This window comes from Lissotriton helveticus, chromosome 12, assembly GCF_964261635.1.
Source record: "Lissotriton helveticus chromosome 12, aLisHel1.1, whole genome shotgun sequence".
NCBI lineage: Eukaryota > Metazoa > Chordata > Amphibia > Caudata > Salamandridae > Lissotriton > Lissotriton helveticus.
In genome coordinates, this window is record NC_136073.1 from 616,180,464 (window position 1) to 616,194,733 (window position 14,270).

Below are 14,270 nucleotides of genomic sequence, written 5' to 3' on the forward strand. Positions count from 1 at the left end.
TGTGCGCGAAGCAGACCGAAGCGCAGACGAAGAAAGAAAGGCTATGAAGGGTTTGAGAAAGACGACGTTATAACGAACGAACGTGAGTACATGAGAATTCAACGATAAGTAGTCTAGTGAAGTGCTTGCAAGAAAATACAGAAAAAAGAGTATTTTAGTGGTGTAAATTTATTTCTATTGGAACCGTGTGGATATTAAACACTGGTCGGTGTACAAGGAGAAAGTTGTGAAAGAAAAACAGTGGACAGTGGAGAAGAAGGAAGTCTCGCTGTTATAAAAAAAAAAAAATTTAAAAAAAAAAAAAAGAGAAAATTTTTGGAGTATTAAGACAAGCATTAAAACAGGAGTAGGCACAGCGATGGAGGGCAATAGTGTTGTAATGCCACCATTGTTTTTACAACAGACTGGAGACCCTCCCATTGAATGGGAGGAGTGGATTGAAGTTTTCGAAAACTATATTGATGCGATTGATGGGAAAGACTTCAGTGCAGCAAGGAAAAAGGCGTTATTATTGAGCACTTTGGGGAAAGAAGGCCAACATGCCTTCAAATTTTTGTCACCGGGGACAAATGCAGATGGAAGGGCTATCTCCAATGTGTACTTGGAAGCTAAAGCTCGCTTAAAGAAGAGGTATGCTAAGGAAGTGAACATAGTAATGGCCAGACACAAGTTTTACACGCAGCCACAGCGTCAAGGAGAGAGTGTGGATCAGTTCGTGACTCGCCTTCGTGAACTGTCATTGAAATGCAACTTTGGAAACATCAGGGATGAGATGATCAGAGACCAGCTCATCGTCCAATGTGGAAATAAGAAGATGCAAGAGAAGCTGTGGGCAGCGAAGAATCCTAGTTTACAAAATGCAATAGATATTGCTAAGATTGTTGAAGAATCGGGAGCATGTATGAAGGAGATGGAACGGAAAGATACGGGAAAAGAGAGTGTGTCGTGTGTAGAGTTAGTTGAAGAAGTGGGAGCTGTGGGGGGAAAGAAATCCTACGAGAAGGGGGAAAAGCCACTTGGAAGAAAATCATTTAATGTTAACAATAACAGTGATTCGTATAGGAGTAGAGACAAGATGTGCTCGAGATGTGGCAGCACGTACCACACTTCAGAGTATAGAAAATGTTTTGCAATAGATAAAGACTGTTTAAAGTGTGGGAAGCGTGGACACTTTTCGAGAATGTGCAAGTTTGTGAACAAAGGGAGGGTTGCTGTCGTACAACGGGAACAAACTGAGGTAGCGACTGTTGACAATGTAGAGGTTACAAACAAGATTTTGGTGGTGAGTGAAGAGGAGCTGGACATGAACCCTAAAAGGAGGGTGAGACCGAAGGCAATGTTTGAGATTGATGGCGTGGTTGTAGAGTTGATGGTAGATTCAGGGTCTTTTTGGACTATCATTCCCAGGTGCTTGTTCAGTGTGAATTGGCCAAAGGTTGTGCTCGAGGCAAGAGATATCAACCCTGGTGGGTTCCAGGGTGAAAGAATAGTGATCTTAGGGTTCATGTCTGCCGTCATTTCATTCAGAGGGAGATCTGTTAGAGGAAAAGTATATGTGGCGCAGTCAGGTCCAGCAATATTGGGGTGGGGACACCAGTATGATCTCCATATTGTGCTGAACCCGAGGGCTGCTGACCAAGTGATGATGGTGGACGAGGTGACAACACTATCGATTGTGGACGGGATGCCTGAGTTGTTTAGAGAAACAATAGGTGAATTGAAAGGATATGTACATAAGATAATGTTGAAGCCTGATGCTGTTCCCTTACAACATAAAGTCAGAAAAGTACCTATCATAGCTAGAGCTGAGGTTAAAAGGATGTTGTGTGACATGGTGGATCAAGGAGTGATCGAACAAATTGAGACTTCACCATGGATTTCGCCAGTCGTGATCACGACCAAATCCGACGGCAAATACAGGTTCTGTGTGGATTTACGCACACTTAATCGCAACATAGTTGTGGATGGGTTTCCTCTTCCCAACATAAATGAGTTGGTACTATTGTTGAAAGGTGGAAGGTTCTTTTCTAAGCTCGACTTACGTAGTGCATACCACCAGATCAGACTACATGAAGAGTCTAAGCACTTGACGGCATTTATCACGTCTGAGGGTATCTTCCAATTTACCAGGATGCCGTTTGGGTTGGCGTCGGCGGCTGGAGTATTCCAGCGCATGATGGGTTCAGTACTGAGTGGTGTAGAAAATGTTGTACATTTTCAAGATGACGTATTGTTGTTTGGAAAAACCAAGGAAGAGCATGATGTTATCTTGAAGACAGTCCTTAGCAAGATGGAGAGGGCTGGGTTGACCTTGAGGAAGGATAAGTGTAAGTTCGCGGTAGAGGAGGTGGAGTACCTTGGTTATACTTTGTCGGCTGATGGTGTGAGACCGAAGCGTGACCTGTTAGAATCAATATGGAAGGCACCGGCACCTTGTGATAGAGACCAGTTAAGATCGTTTCTTGGTCTCATAGAGCATTACTCAAAATTTGTAAGGAATTTTGCGGATAAGACAGAGAACATAAGGGTGTTACTCAGGAAAGGGTGCAAGTTTAGCTGGGGTCAAGAACAAGAGTGTGCCTTTGAAGGAATAAAAAAAGAGATATGTGAAGCTGGTATTTTAACGCCGTTCGATACGAAGAAGGAGTCTGTCTTGACTGTGGATGCGAGTGGTGTTGGCCTGGGCGCTGTACTTGCGCAGGTTCATCCTTCAGGCGTTAAGACAGTTGCATTCGCGTCCAGGTCTCTCACTGTCTCTGAGAGGAATTACTCAATAATTGAAAAGGAGGCTCTTGCTGCGGCCTGGGGGTGTGCTTATTTCAGGATGTATTTGTGGGGATCTCTTTTCAGAATACAGACTGACCACAAACCTTTAGTAAGAATACTGTCCCCCGGGGGAGCAGGGAAAGGGTCTGCGAGATTGGCAAGGCTGGCAGCAAAGCTTCAAGAGTTTTTATACAAGGTGGAGTACATTCCGGGTTGGAAGAACAACTTGGCTGATGGTCTGTCTAGACTCCCATTACCCTGGCAGGAGGTAGATCGCTTGGGTGTTGAATCTTCGTTAAGTGAAGGTTCTGTAGCGCCTGTAGGCGATGTCGTTGAGTTTTGTTCTGGCGCCATTGGGAAGGAGAAATGGAATGAGAGCATGGCTGCCGATGACGTGTTGAAGAAGGTGAAGGAGTTGATTGTTGGTGGGCCAAGGCGTGAGAGCACCCTGGATTGTGCAGTCAGACCGTTTTTGAAGGTACTTGATGAACTCTCAATTCTGGATCATGAAAAGAATATAATAATGAAGGATGACAAGTTCATCCCTCCACAGGATTTGCGATTCACTGTATTCAAGCTGGCACATGAAGGGCACTTGGGCCAGTCACTTACTAAGAAAAGGGTGAGAGAGAGTTTTTGGTGGCCGTCAATGGACCAACATATATCAGATTGGGTCGAGAGGTGTTCTGAGTGTCTGGAAAGTGAGAAAAGGCTTAAATTGGGAAGTCAGACTTCTCATGGGTCAATTGAAGATCCTCTTGCTCCTTGGTATTCTGTTAGTATGGACTTTATTGGCCCATTCAATAGTCTCAATGAGGATTTGAGATTTGCACTTGTCCTGATTGACGTTTATTCTAGGTGGTTAGTGGTAAAATTCAGCAGAGAAATAACCACTAGGGTCACGATTCAGTTGCTGACAGAGATTTTTAGAGAGGAAGGGTTTCCATTGAAACTTATAACAGATAATGGCACTCAGCTTACTTCTGAGGAAATGAGGAAGTTTCTGTCTGCGTGTGGAATTGTTCATTCAAGGACCAGTTTTTACAACCCGCAGGGGAATGGAATGGTTGAGAGGGCGAACCGTATGGTGAAAGGGGCCATTCAGATGGCTATGGTGACGGGTAGTTCTGTGAGAATCATGGTGGAAGAGCTAGTCTGGGCCTATCGCACGACAGTTAATTACTCTTCTGGTATGGTTCCTTTTACTGTTATGAGAGGTCGTTGTGCAGGCACCAAGTTGCTACCTGCATGGATGAAGGAGTGTGTGAGTTTGGGTAATACCGAAGTCACTGGTAGTGCTGTTAGTTCAAAAAAGAATTTAACGCATAACATCAGAGTGAATTACCTTGTGAAAGTCAAGCCTGGTCGGATTTGTGGTGGTTTGACCAAGTTTAGGGGACCTTACAAGGTGAAAAATGTTCATGAGAGGTATGTGGTTTTAGATAATGGTGAACATTGGAACCTCAGAAGAGTTGCGCTGTATAAGAAACATTCTGAGGCTGTTGTAAGTGATGTGAGTCAGTCTGATGGGGATGCTAGTGACGCGGGTGATGGTGGGAAGTCAGGGGATGTTGTGTGTGGTTCCTCGACCAGGACAAGGAGACCTCCGTCTTATTTGAGGGATTACTTTTGTGATGACCCCTAGTTTTTTTTTTACATTGTTTTTTTTTACTTTCCTGCCTTTTCTTTTTTTTTGTTTCTTTTCTTTCAAATGGTGAAGGAATGAGGATATGTTGTATCTTGCTATCCTGTGTTGATCCCTGTCCCTTTAATCCTCGCATTCCTTTTAGATCCTTATTTTCTCTGGTGTTCTCTCTCTCTGTTCAGACTGGCAGTTGCTTGCTAGTCAGGAGAGGGACACCAGCTCTAGTTAGTAGCTTACAATAAACAAGCCTATTTTATTCATATCCATTGTGGACATTGTATCTTCCTTAAATACGACATACTGCAAAGTTCATTCTATCTTTTCCAGGCACTTCCAGTTAAGTTCCCCAAAGTAGATATAAAAGCCTTCCAGAAAGCGGTTAACACATTAATATAGCATGGTAAGAGGGCACGAGTATCGAGGAAGATACTGAAAACACATAAACAGTCAAAAGGGCAGGGTGTACCAGACAATAAAAAGAGTAGTATCAAGCAGTTCAACTTGGAATTCCGTTCAAACGGTCCCTGTATGAGGCTGAGCGGCACTAGGTCAATATGGCTGCTTCAGTAATGGACTGCACTTCGTGGGCGATACCTTGGCTGGCCAAATGGGCAAGACCTCCAGTGGGCCTTCTATCTGAGATTCAAAAGACAACACTGGCTGTGTGGTATGCAGTTAGGAGAATCTATCTGACCAAGCTTCCCTCACCACTCACACCACTTATGAGTAACCAGGATATTTCACCGGGGACAGTAAAGGGCCACTCCGAGAACTGAGAGGCGGCAGGCTGCAGGGTGTTTCAAGGACTTGGAAGGGACTTGTTTCAAGGAGGCAAAATTAAATCCTTTCTTCAATGCAAACAGGAATATAACTGGGGAGAAACTGTTCAACTGCGCTGTCTCCATCTGTGAATAAAAAGGCATCTACCAGACCCTTGAAGATTTCCCACTTGCACCCACCCTAGGGGACTTATCTCCAACATCTATGCTACCTTAACAGATGTGGGTTCTGCTTTGAATTGGCGATTTAGGTGTAAGTGGCAGGGTTGTCTGGGGCAACATATTACTTTAGAACAGTGTCAGAAACTTTGAATAGATATCCGCTCCTTCTGCAAAAGCGTACAGAATAGGAAATTCATGTATAACATTTTTAGGATTGGCACATTACATCTTTCAAACTAAAACAGTTGTATGACACAAGAAACAGCCTACGTTGGAGGGTATGTGGATAGATAGCAGACACACTGTATGTGTGGGGAGCCTGGCCAAGAGTGACTCTTTTTTTTTTCTTTTAAAGCCTTCACATTTTTATTTTATTTTTTTCCTTGAGGAGCGCAATTGTGTCAGGTTTTGGGGGATATGTACATGCCAAAATATACATACAACTACTCTAGATGTGAAGATCCATATTATAGATTTGAGGATGTATAGTCTAGACCTATAGATCTAAAGTATAGTTGTGAGGATGTATACTCTAGACCCATAGATCTATAGTATAGATGGGAGGATGTATAGTCCAGACCTATAGATCTATAGTATAGATGTGAGGATGTATAGTCCAGACCTATAGATCTTTAGCATAGTTGTGAGGATGTATACTCTAGACCCATAGATCTATAGTATAGATGTCAGGATGTATAGTCCTGACCTATAGATCTATAGTATAGATGTGAGCTGTGAGATCTATAGCATAGATGTGAGGGTGAATAGTCTAGACCCATAGATCCATGGTATAGATGTGAGCTGTGAGATCTATAGTATAGATGTGAGTATGTATAGTCTAGACCCATAGATCTATAGTACAGATGTGAGGAGGTACAGTCTAGACCCATAGATCTATAGTATAGATGTGAGGATGTATAGTCCAGACCTATAGATCTATAGTATAGATGTGAGCTGTGAGATCTATAGTATAGATGTGATGGTGAACAGTCTAGACCCATAGATCCATGGTATAGATGTGAAAGGTGAGATCTATAGTATAGATGTGAGGATGTATATTCTAGACCCACAGAGCTATAGTATAGATGGGAGGATGTATAGTCCAGACCTATAGATCTATAGTATAGATGTGAGGATGTATAGTCCAGACCTATAGATCTTTAGCATAGTTGTGAGGATGTATACTCTAACCCATAGATCTATAGTATAGATGGGAGGATGTATAGTCCAGACCTATAGATCTATAGTATAGATGTGAGGATGTATAGTCCAGACCTATAGATCTTTAGCATAGTTGTGAGGATGTATACTCTAGACCCATAGATCTATAGTATAGATGTCAGGATGTATAGGCCTGACCTATAGATCTATAGTATAGATGTGAGCTGTGAGATCTATAGCATAGATGTGAGGGTGAATAGTCTAGACCCATAGATCCATGGTATAGATGTGAGCTGTGAGATCTATAGTATAGATGTGAGTATGTATAGTCTAGACCCATAGATCTATAGTATAGATGTGAGGAGGTACAGTCTAGACCCATAGATCTATAGTATAGATGTGAGGATGTATAGTCCAGACCTATAGATCTATAGTATAGATGTGAGCTGTGAGATCTATAGTATAGATGTGACGGTGAACAGTCTAGACCCATAGATCCATGGTATAGATGTGAACGGTGAGATCTATAGTATAGATGTGAGGATGTATAGTCTAGACCCATAGATCTATAGTATAGATGTGGGGATGTACAGTCTAGACCCCTAGATCTATAGTATAGATGTGAGTATTATAGTCCAGACCTATAGACACATAGGATAGACGTGTGGTTCTGAAAATCTGGATTCATATAATAGTTCTGACTCGAGAATTAAAACTTCGTCGAAACATGACGAATTTGGTATCAAAAGACCGAGAATGACGAGTTAATCATGTACATGTATTTTCAGCCTATTCGAGTGACGATTTCACCTCGAAATCGTCACTTACATTCTGACCCCTTCATTCCCATTTATGTGTTGCCCTTTACATAGGCCTTAATCCAGTTGAATTTGATTCCACAAGGACACGTACTCCTTAATCGACTTTTCCCTGACCTCAGTATAAGTTGGAACCATTGCCCCAGGCCGAACTCGTTAGGTCAGTTCGCTCCCAGTGGCCGAGCAAGATAGCATCTAGGCTCAACAAACCATAAAACCATTTCAGCGCGCACACCTGCCATATCTCGCTCACATCTATCTCCACTCCTTTGCTTCACTTACTTTATGGTGGGGAGGTGCCCGTTTTTATTAGGGGTCCAGTGATATCTGATGAAATGTTGGGCTTTGCCAAATGATTTGTTGTAGGCAGCACGAAGAGAAATATGGACATGTCATCATGACTCTGCTTTTTCTTTTGAACCAAAATATGTTAACGATTTACTTTACGACCAAGAATGTTTTGCCCGAGGCCCAAAATTGTGTATAAGAAGAGAAGCCTGACTTTGTAAAAGTGTGCAGTATCCTGAGAACATACCCGTATTGTACTTCTAGGACACCTGTTACCTTGGTTGCAGCCAATAAACTAATCTTTGACTTCACCTAGAAGACTCTGAAGTTTCTGTAGGTCTGGATCAGGAAGAACCCGAGGTCTCTGGGTGTTGATTCCCTGGCACCGCTGGGTTACCGGTTCTGTGCCGGTTCTTAAAAACCCAGTACCTCAGACGTGAGCTGTGAGATCTATAGTATAGATGTGAGGGTGAACAGTCTAGACCCATAGATCCATGGTATAGATTTGAACTGTGAGATCTATTGAATAGATGTGACGATGTACAGTCTAGACTCATAGATCTATAGTATAGATTTAAGTATGTATAGCCCAGACCTATAGCTCTATAGCATAGATGTGAGCTGTGAGATCTATTGTATAGATGTGAGTCACTGAGTCACTGTTTCTAAAAATGGTGATGTGTGCAGCCCTTTTTCACCAGTTTTCTTGAGGACAAAAAGTAATGTAAAATGCGCCCTTTCTAATGGGATGCCGCCGAATGCTCTGATCAGAATGTATTTTGAGCATCTGTCTGGTGGTTTTTTCTCCACTCTAGGTATTATGAATCACATTTACAGAACAATCAAATGCTAGTAGATTACCTTTGACGACCAATCATTTTTTCTGAGGATGAGATTTCCAAATTTACATTGCCATTCTACCAAGGTGCATTAAGAAATAAAGCCAAAATGTCTTATCATCATTTGAGAAAATTGGAGGTAAACAATGGAAGAAGTGCCTGTTATGTAGATAAGATTTGGCCACTTCTAGATACACTCATGGCTTCCGATGTGCCATGCCATGTCTCACCATCATCCAAAAGATCCACTTAATAGCTATCATCCAAAATATTATTACTATTTTGATAATATATATCATGCGGATCATTTTCGATGCTCAGGTGACATAGCACAGTAGTTAATCATAATAATAATGATACTATTAATAATTAATATTAATAACAACAATAATAACAACAGCAATAACAGCATAATAATAATGACAATAATAATAATCTTCCATTTATAATGCACTTCAAATGGCTTCATATGCCCTTCAGTGGAGAGGTGTGGTGCAGTGGCCAGGGCAGCTGACTTCGGAGCACAGGGTTCACTGTTGAATCCCCGACTCCGGTGGCAGCTCAGCACCATGTGACTCTGGGCAATAGCTCACTTAATTTCCACACCATCCCCCAGCACCTTGAGACCCGTAAGGGTGAGTAGGTTGCGCTTTACAAATACGGATTTATTTATTCGTTCGATAGTTTCTAATGGTTGTAAATACTAAGTGTTACTTTTTCTTGATGTAATGATACTCGTTTGCCGAATAGGAAGGATGGAAGGCTGAGTCTGCCTGGATTTGAATTTATGACCTGCAGATAGTATCTGATTGTAGCTCTGGCACTTTACGTAGCCAGAATCAAATTAAGATTGTAACCTTGTGTTATATAAATATTAGAAAGATTTAATTTTGAGACATGCTGAAATCGTCAGGTTAATTTTATGTTTTATTTATATTTTCTGCACTATTTGAGCTATTTTACAAGCCCCCGACTATTCACTGGACAATTGTGTATGCAATATATATTCCAGCTATCTTATAAAGAGATACCTACTTTATGTTATTTCTTTAAGGAATATATATAATGTAATCTAACTCATAAGAAGAATGTAAAGTCTTTATGTACCACCTGATTACAGTTGGCCTTGCAACCACAAAGATCAGACATCAAATGCTGCAGAGCAGGAGCTGCCTAATAACCTAATATGATATTAATTTTAGGGCTTTATGTAAAAGGCAATTCGGTGGGCACAAACACAGCGATTTGCACAACCACACGTTTTGTGAAAGCAAAGGCTGTTTGTTATATATTAAACCTATTTTGTGATTCGCAGAATTTTTTCCTACGCGAAAAATTGATTTACTGACTCATATTGAAGCCCAAATAGGAAGGGGTGTGTAAGAAATTGAGTTGTTGGTTGACTGGCGTATGAGCCCTGGTAAAGCAGCAATCACAATTCTGGTCAGGGTGAAGTACAAGCCAACCTTAAATTCTCCTGTGCTCAGTCCTCTGGTAGCTTTGCACAGAGCAGTTAGGCTTAACTTAGAGGCAGTGTGTATAGTATTTGTGCAACAGTTCAAACAGTAATAAAGTGATGGGCTAGAAGGCAACCTAGGGTAACCTGGGCCAAGTTATTACTACAATTTGAGGAGGGAGGGTTAGCTGCCCCCAATCTCGAACAATATTACTTCACTGCTCAGGCCCAGTTTCCCGACTACTGGATGCATGACAAGCCACAATCCCCACATCTCAAATTAGAAGCAGGGATGGCTGTTCCAAAATTGCTCCACACTGCACTTATGCTGCATTCTACATGTCCTATACCACAATTCACACACTACACCTCATGGTCTGCATCTGGTTCTGAATAGCTACTTATACAGGCTACACAGACATGTACTCTCCAAACATTCCACTTATTAACAACCCAAAAGTCACCATGTTAATGGATACAGCGGTGATTCAGCAACTGGAGGCTAAATTGTTGCAGAGAATAGGGAACTTGTTTGTGAACTCTAAGTTACTCTATTTCAAGGAGTTCCTGTTCGAGAGAAAACCCTTCACAATGCAGATACTACTATATAATAGACTCCATAGCACTATGCGCGGTGTTTGCCCCTCCTTTCTGATGAGCCTAAGGAATGGACTCTCATAGCGATGGAAATACCAAACCTTAACCTGCACAAACTCATCACCAGGATATATAATAACCTTGCCTCAGCGGTGCCAAATGAAAGACTGAGCTGGGTTTTAATATCCTTCCAGAAACCTGGGCATACTGCTGTAAAGAAACCCAACATGTCACATCCAATGGCAGACTATACTTTCTGCACCTCAATGACTTGAATGAGTTCTTTCCATTTGAAACTGCAGATACCAGGGTTAGTTGTCCACATAAGTTATATGAAATAACACTCCGGATGGAGGGGGACATACCAAGAAAAGTGAGAGCACTCTTTTGGGAGCGACTTTCTAAAGGTTATGACATTCTTCTAGCTGAACAAGACTGGCCACCAGAATTTGTCAGGGAGTGCCCACATGGCGAAGAAATCATTATGCCAGCTTTCTCCAACCACATTCCAATTCATTTAAAATATACTTATGCCAGGAAATGGGCAGTAGCCCAAACTCCTGCATTATATAAAAATCATGCAGGATGGGATGAGGAATCTCCTCACCATAAAATACTATTAAAAAATCAACCAACTGCACAAAGGCAGTACACAGTTAAGCAAGAAGCTGAAAAACAGGTCAGGGAGATATTAGATCAACTTGAATACCAAGGGGTGATTGAAACATGCACCTTGTCAATGAACAATCCTTTGTTTCCTGTCTCCATACAAGACAATACACATCGTCTAGTATTGGATTACAGGCCTCAAAACTCTTGTAGCAAAACCTTTGCAGTATAAAATGACTGCGGAAAAAGTATAAAACCCCATTAGATATTTCTAACGGTTTCTTCTGTCAAAACATTGCACCAGAAAGTAGGTATTTGACCGCTTTCTCAATTATGGGGACACAGCGTCAATTCTGTCGTCTCCGACAGGGATTCAAGAATAGTCCTGGGTTATTTTCAGCGAGAGTAACAGAGTTACTACAGACATATGATGATGAAGCATTATCAAATGTGGATGACATCTATCTGACAGATGATGACTTGGATAGGCACTTGAACAGGGTAAACACCATCATACTTGGCTTCGCCTCAGAAGGGTACAAATTCAATTAAAAAAAATCTAGAAGTGCCCATTTAAATGACCTGTTTCTGGGATATGAACTTTCAAGTGAAGGCAAAAGCCTGGCAGCAAACTTTCTAGAGAAATGTGCGCTGCTCCAACCTCCAAAACCGCTGAAAAACTTATAGTAGTTCCTAAATTTTGGAAGAACATACATTCTAAATTACGTAGAAAGGGTTAAACCTCTCTACGAACTAATAAAACCTGATTTTAAAACAGTTATTTGGACACAAAAACACACTGAAATTTTGCGTTCATTGCAAACAGACATGTTAGCAACAAAACATTTACAAACAGGCATAAACGTAAGCAAATTAGTGACCTGAATCATTCCAGGACAATGCGGATTCACGTACTTAACTTTTAACGAAGGTGAAAAGTACCAATAGCTTACAAATCACACTTGTACACACAAGAAGAAATTAAATTCCCTTCCACAGAAAAAATTCCGACAGCGGTTCAAACTGCAGTAGCAAAAGAGAGAATCCTCGCACAGGGTAAGCGCATTATGGTTGTTACACCTGTACCTGCCTTAGAGGCAGTGTCAAATGCGAGCAATCCAAATGCTAAAGCTACAATGGGTTAATTCTCTTGCTGCAACGGACGTTGAATACGTTTTTGATCCATATTTGAAAACATAAGCATTTCTACAAAATGAACAAGAATGTCCTCTACCTACTGAAATTCTGCGTCTAGAGCACTATGAATGTATAATTTATACTGATGGAAAAGCTCAACCCACTACGGAGGTAAACAAGCCTATAGTACGGTGTGCGCAATCGTTAAAGGTCGCTGGCACAATGGCAAATTCAGACCAATGGTCACTAAAACTCAATCTCTTGGAGATTGTACAGCTCAGCGAGCTGAACTACAAGTATTCAAGATGGCACTTCAGAATATGGACCGCGAATTCCCCACACTCATAGTGTGCGATTTGTATAATTGTGTTCAATCTTACAATGAATACTTGCAAAACTGGATTCAAAACATTACAATGATGCAAAAGTTGGCACAATCAAGCATAAATCGCTTTGGGAACAAGTAGTTCAGTTACGACAAGGACTACAAAATTCTCACTTGATATATACACTGAGTCATCAACGTGATGGCATTCACGTTGCAGGGAATTCATTGGCTGATGAAGCCGCTAAGGCAGCTGTGCAAATGGCTTCCGTAGCTGCAATCACACGTTCAAAAACTAAGTTAGACGGCGCAATAATGCTAGCTGTCAATGCCACGAGCAAAGGTAGCAGTGCAGCGTTACCTAATAAGTTTGCACTCAAATACTCATATATAATTGATGCAAACTCTGTTCCTTTTGCTCGAATCCCTGGAGTGGGGGATAGAATAATTCCAAACATGAAACGAAAAGTAGCTTTGATACACAAAGCACATTTGGGAGAGGGTCTGATACTTCAGGGGATCTCTAAGTCTATACTAGAATTAAAAGAGACGTAAAGATGGCCAGGGATGAATGCTCACATTCACACATTTGCAATTAACTGCCATGACTGCAATAGAGATTGCAGTAGAGAACACCGCCAGATACCTGACTGCAGTGTAGCCAGCCCAGTACAGACACCATTGTTAGACAGCATTAGACTTTCTACACGCAGACGTCCCTATGAACAAATGCGGTCCCACAAATATTAGGACAAGATTCATTTGGATGTGGCTTCAGCGCTCGGCTGACCCTTGAACTGTTATAAAAGATTTGCGAGTCTTTATCGGCACATACGCAGTCGGCACCCTACATTCTAACCAGGGTCCTGCTTTTAGCTCTTGAGCTTATAAGGAGGCCATGGCCAAATTGGGCATTGCATTGCGGTGTTAATATCAGACCTCGATTGACAGACTTCAGTGGTAGACCAAAAACCCCCTTGATATCAAAGACCGTTTGACTGTTTTACAGGACTTAAATGAAATAAGAACGAAACAAAGTAACGTGTTCCTGAAGCCAACCACCACTGAAGAGAAACCGACCATCCCAGCGCGGCCTGTCTGGATTCCTAAGCTTGGGGATCTAGTCAGAGAAAAGATTGCAGACAAAAAGGAATTTGGGCCTTCTTACAGACAACCAGTACCTGTTCTAGCAATCCATGGATCAAGAACAGTATTACTACCGCCCCTTGCTGGTAAAAAGGAGAACAGGTTTGTGTCCATTGACCTGGTCAAACCACATCATGTGGCCGATCATAAGCAACAGGCCAAGTGGACTCCGCCAATATAGCAGACGCCCTAATCTGGCTACTATCCAAGAGGTTCAAACTGAGAGACTCATCACCTTTGAGGAATCTGCAGTGTGAAAAGAAGGACTATGCAACAAAGCTATGGAACTTGTGCCTCTTGAAACCCAAATAACATTTCATTCAGAAACGCCTGTCTACAATGAAGTATCTTCTGAATACACAAATGGAACAAGTGATCGTGAGGTTCCAGCGATTTCAACAAATCCTGATGCAATCCCTACAATTGACAGAACTGCTTCCGGCTATTTCGTTGACTTTGATACATTTTCTGAGGATCCAAGCGAGCCTGAAATGATGCCAGTAAAAAGAACTTTTAAAGAACAAGCTACAGACTTTTTTCAT